This window comes from Marmota marmota, unplaced genomic scaffold (assembly GCF_001458135.2).
Source record: "Marmota marmota marmota unplaced genomic scaffold, marMar, whole genome shotgun sequence".
Taxonomy (NCBI): Eukaryota; Metazoa; Chordata; class Mammalia; order Rodentia; family Sciuridae; genus Marmota; species Marmota marmota.
Genome location: NW_026000153.1, coordinates 11,702,411 through 11,708,131, shown reverse-complemented (window position 1 = coordinate 11,708,131; position 5,721 = coordinate 11,702,411). Strand labels below are relative to the sequence as shown.

The following is a 5,721-nucleotide window of genomic DNA, read 5'->3' as shown; positions in this document are numbered from 1 at the left end:
GGAGAAAGTGGAAATGGAAGGAATCAGAAGCCAGATGGCCAACATCACCTCTGAAATCTGCAACTGCAAGATCATCACTTGATTAAAGCCTTTTATCCCAAGACAGCAGTCAAACAAACAAATGAAGAAACTCAAATATATCAACACCAAAAGAGCACTTAGCTTCCTGGAAGGTACTCCAAATTTTAGTAAGAAAATTTCACTAACAAACACTTGATTTTCTTTGAATTTTTAAAAGAATCTGGAATCTCATAGAATGAATCAGTATGTGCTTTTCTAGCCATTCTCTTTCTTACCTTGATGATTAAAAGAATTAGAAATAAACACTCCACAAACACTGGAAATCACGTTTTATTATTTATAAGTAATTTTCTTCAAATTTCTCATTTACCTTGTTAACGAAGACAGCTACCCAAATGGGCAGAAATTACCCTGAGTTAATAAAATAGTTTGCATGAATTGCATAGTTAATACTATTTAGGTACATTTATTACTATCACAAATTTTTTTTTTGTTGTTGTTCTTAACACTGTCATGGCTTTATTCAAAAACACAGTTGCACAAAAGTATTAATCTCAAAGTTTAAGGAGAGATTCTTAAAGAACTTAACGCACTATATACATACTGCAATACAAAAAGCATTAAAATAGGACCCCAAACTTCTACAAAATATAACCCCTCCCTTACTTATTTGCATGAAAATACCACCCACAAAGCTAAATAAGTTCTTAAAAGTTATCTGGAGGTTCATGTGTTGTTTTCAAACCAAAGAACTCTAATTTTGATCACACAATAAGATGATTGATAAGAAAGTCAATATATAGATTCCATTTTAAAAATAAGTATTTTATAATCTGGGCATAGTATGTAATGAAAATTCTTAGAAAAGCAGGGCATATCAATTGTTAAAAATTAGGAGAAAAAAAGTTAATCTTTTGTACTTTCTGATTCCCCTACTAAATTTATTCCAAGCGTTTTATTTCAGTCAGTTGTGCAACTGTTTTAGTTTCTCCACTAACCTTTAAAACGCCAAGTCATACATTTTAAACTAAAAAAAACAAGCAGCAGCAGTACTACACTCATAATTTAGATGTGTCCCAGCAGAGAAGAATAGCTTCAATTAGTTTCCTGAAACCAACTTTTAAAAACTTTACAAATATTCAAAACAAAGAAAAAATGTTTAGGTAGTCAAGAAGAACAAAGCAATTACCATGAACATGGAAGCTCCATGACAAAAATAGAGATGTACTTGTCTATTCATTATATTTTATTTAGTAACCATGTAAGTAAGCACATACTCATACTTATCCCAAATATTCTTCTATTTTAATGGACATTCACTTGAAAATAAGTCTTAATTTTAATATTTAATCCCAAATATTTTTCCAACTGCCTACAATATTCCAATTAAATGCTAAATCTGGTAATGCTTTAAAACTATAGGAAAACTAAAAGGCCTACCCAGAAAAATTTTAAAAACTGTGCAGGGTTGGTATCCAAATAATTTGGGATGCTAACTTAAAAATTGACTTAAATGTCTCATTAATTATCAACAGGCAATGAACACTGATGCTAATTCAAAAACCCTACCCTGTCCTTTACTTTCTTCATCCTACTTATATGGTCTTAAGTGTTGTCAGTCAAGAAAGATTTACAATAAGCAGAACTTGCTGCCTAAAATTGTATCAATAACAATATTTGTATCTCATAAAATTCTCAGTTTCTTCCACTCTGTTTAAAACCCAGAGAGATCTGAAAAGGTGGTTGAAGTATAAGGCTTTTATAAGGTTTTCTGGGTATACAGAAGTTCCCAGCTTTCTTCTGGGATATAGAGAGGGGAGTCAACAAGAAGGGAAGGTGATCATAAAGAAATCGAAGAGAGGAAAAAAAAATGCACATCTAAAACAAAACAAAATAAACAACCATTGGCATGTCATGATCTGCAGCCTAAAGAGCGGGCTCACCTGTGTGTCTCACTTAGTATAGGCAATTTTTCCTTCAGAAATAAAATCATCAATCACCACAAAATCCATGAATTATATTACTGATTAGAACCTCCCCCAAATCCACAAACTATATTGCTGAATAGAACCTTTATTATTCTGCTTCTACTTTCCAACTTAATTCATGTGACAAAAAAACCACCCGAATATCCTTAGCTATTTAAAAAAAAAAAAAGTCAATGCCTTCAAAATAAAGATCCCTGGATCATCTCTAAAAAAAATAATCAACTTATTCAAGAGACTACTGTCATTTCATATTACAGATGACTGTAATTTCAGTTAATTTATAAATAACTTTAAAATCTTATGAATGAAATGCACCAAACTTCATCTGTGTAAAAGCAATCATGTTTTAATTATGGACTAAAAATTACTAATACAATGAACTTGAACTTGAATTAGAAAAATTAAGCTTCTAAATATAATTGCTAGAGAATATCTTAATGGGGGAGTGTCAATGAAATTTTTTCTCTACATACAATGATCATTAATAGACTAGTAAATCTTAACTGGAATGATAAGGCAAAACTATTAAGAGCACACTTTTCTATAAAAAGTTACACATTATCTTATGTTGGGATAGCTATTGTACATGAAAAAATAAAGATGTAATCACTCTATTGCACACCCAGAAATGCTGGGGAACCTGGTCTTAGAATGATCTAGTCATCTTCTTCTTCTCCCATCATCTTCAGCATCTTCTTTCCTCCCCCCACCCTGCAGACCTTCTTCTTCCTCTTCCTCCTCCTCTTCCCCATCTTCAACATCATCATCATTATCTTCTTCATCCTGAATTTCTTCTTTCATCAAGTAAGAAAGGCCCACTTCTTCTTCTCCCTCTCCCAATTCTGATCCTGCTTCATCTTCATCCTCCTCCTCCTCCTCTTCCTCATATACTTCAGGTGGACCAGCTTCATCTCCATCATCTTCATCTCCATCCTCATCCTCCTCCTCTTCGGAGTCAGGTGCTTCATTATCCTCCTAATCAAATCCATCTAAGTGGACATTTGTGATCTCACAGTTAAACAAGTCAATAAAATAAGTCTTAATTTTAACAGCAATCGTTCTTTCACATTTCACATTTCCAATCTGCAACATGTACATGATTTTTCTTTTTTGGTCTGGTTACTAGGGACTGAACCCAGGGGTTCTCTGCCAGTGAGCTACATCACCAGCCCTTTTTTATGTTTTATTTTGAGACTGATTGTCCTTGATAAGTTGTTAAAGCTGGCCTCAAACTTTTGATCCTCCTGCCTCAACCCTCAAGTCGTTGGGATTATAGCTGTATGCCACCATACCTGGCATATTAATTAGTTTATAGCAGTCTCTCACCAACTGTTACTATCTTGTATCCCCTCAATAGTGATTATTTCTATCCCAAATTCCAAGTCAAACACTATCAATATTCTGGGGACCACCCTTTCATACATTGTTATAAACACATATATACATATTTTGACAAAAATGGTACATTTATTTTTTATTGTGGCCCATTTCAACAGCATCAGAACATTTTTTAGGTACTTACTCAAGTAGTTATAAAGTTAAAATCATTTTTGTCTGATACTACATGTTCATATATTTCAAATTATTCCACTTTTTTTTTTTTTTTTTTGTATTAGGGATTGAACCCAGAGGCACTTTACCACTGAGCCATATCCCCAGCCCTTTTTATTTTTTATTTCGAGGCAGGGCCTCACTGAATTGCTTAGGGCCTTGTTTAATTGCTGAGGCTGGCTTTGAACTTGTGATCCTCCTGCTTAATCTCCTGAGTTGCCAGGATTATAGGTTTGCACCATAGAGCCTGGCATTCATTATAATTTTAGTTTTTGTTCACACTAGTGAATCTTTGATGGACTCTGCTTTAAATTGTGCCTAACATTGTGAAATGCACTTTCTGTCTTAATAATTGTTTTTATTTATTCATTCATTTATTTATACCACCATATTCTTTGTTATTACTGGAGCAAAGAATTCCTTTTTAAATAATTGCTAGTATACATTTCAATAGCAATGTACATTTTCTCGTGCCAAGTTAAGATGGTCACATCATGTTTAAAGGATTCCTGGAAGTCTGAGTCACAAGCATAAATGACAGGAGCTGTAGGGATGGAAGGATGATGGTGGTTGAGACTTCTTGGCTTAATAGGAATTTGAGATAAAAAGTTTTAGAAAGGACAGTCAAGGGTTTATATGATGACATGATGTTGCCACTAAGGACCTAGCTTCTGCCATGCTTGGCATGCAGACTTTCTATTCTTCTGCTTGTTATTTCATGCATGGTTGCTGCACCTCTAGCATAACATACCTTCAAAAGACAAATGTAGGATAAGGATGAGTTCTGCTCTATGGAGCTTGTCCTAAAAACTTTCCTGGGAACCCCAGTAGTAACTTCAAATTTCATTTCCTTTGCTTGACCTGTGTCATATGGTTGCTCCTAGCTGCAAGGAAATGTGAAAAAGTTTAAAAATTTTTTTTTTATTAACCTAGAATGTTAAGGTTCTGTTTGGGTGACAGAGTAAACAAAGAGCAGAGTTTGCTATAGAAAACCCGATCACAGAAAGCTGTGGTCATTCCATGATTGGCAACAACGGGGATTTCACTTTTATTTCAGAACAGCACTTGGGAGGGTACCGCTAAGATAGGTAAAATGTCCTACCATAAAAAGGTGGTGTGTAATGGGGGAGGAGGATGGAAGGGATCCTGCTGCATTAGCTGCTGACTGGAAATTCTTCCACTTGGTCACTAATCCAGTGGTAGTTTGAAGTCCTTATTGTATTGAGAAAGAAAAAGACCAACTTCCCCAAATTCCCTGTATTATCAGTTTGCATTCTCCTGTAAGTTGAAGTCTGAAGCAGTGAAAATGCACATTAAACAAACTTAAATTTACTGACTCCTAAACCCATGCAAACAATGCAGAATAAACCAGCAATAAATTGTGGACCCAATCTCTGTTCCTATATCAAACCTATCCTAGTTGCAAGGAATGTGAAAAAGTTTAAATCAACCTGTGTTCCTATATCAAACCTGTAAAACGGAAAAATAATACTATTATCCCTCTTCAAGCCCCATTGTACTGAACACACAGTAGTAGGTATTTGATAAGCACTTGTCAACGTTTGTTAAGAGAACCAAGACAAATTGACGTTTGAGAGACGGCCATACTCCCTAATTATACCTCGCTTTACATGGATAGTTCATTTCCTTTATCAGCATGCAGTTGGGTAGGCAGGACTGTTCCCTAAATGGAGACTCAGAAAGGTTAGCTAGGTTCCCACAAAGCAGAGTGCTCCTTACACGATGTACCCATGGCCTCCCCTCCTGGCACCGTGCTTTGCAGATAGTCGACATTTAAAAAATTTTGAGCAGTTTGAGTCAGCATTAGGGAGGGTATTAACTTTAGCAGAGACAACCCATGGGATGAAGAAGCACTTCCTGCACCTCCAGGGTGTGGTCAACAAATATGCTAACATCACCTAAATTGGTGTTGGGGGCCAGGGTTGCACCAAGAGCCACCGCATTCAGGCCTCAGCCTACGGCGATGCGCAGCTAGGTTCAGGACGTCCAGTTACCCGCAGTGCAAACACCGCGGGAGGCGGCGGGGCTGACCCGGCCTCGCGCAGGGGCGTTCCGCGCGTGACGCACTTCCGTTCTGCGCCTTCCGGCTTAAAGAGGAGCTGGACCCCGTACACAACAACAACAAAATCTGCGCGCTCGG

General features: G+C 36.4%; 1 pseudogene; it reads right to left on the bottom strand.

Moving 5' to 3' along the window:
* Nucleotides 1-245: 245 nt before the first annotated feature.
* Nucleotides 246-5,713, bottom strand: LOC125611523 (annotated as a pseudogene).
* Nucleotides 5,714-5,721: the final 8 nt, after the last annotated feature.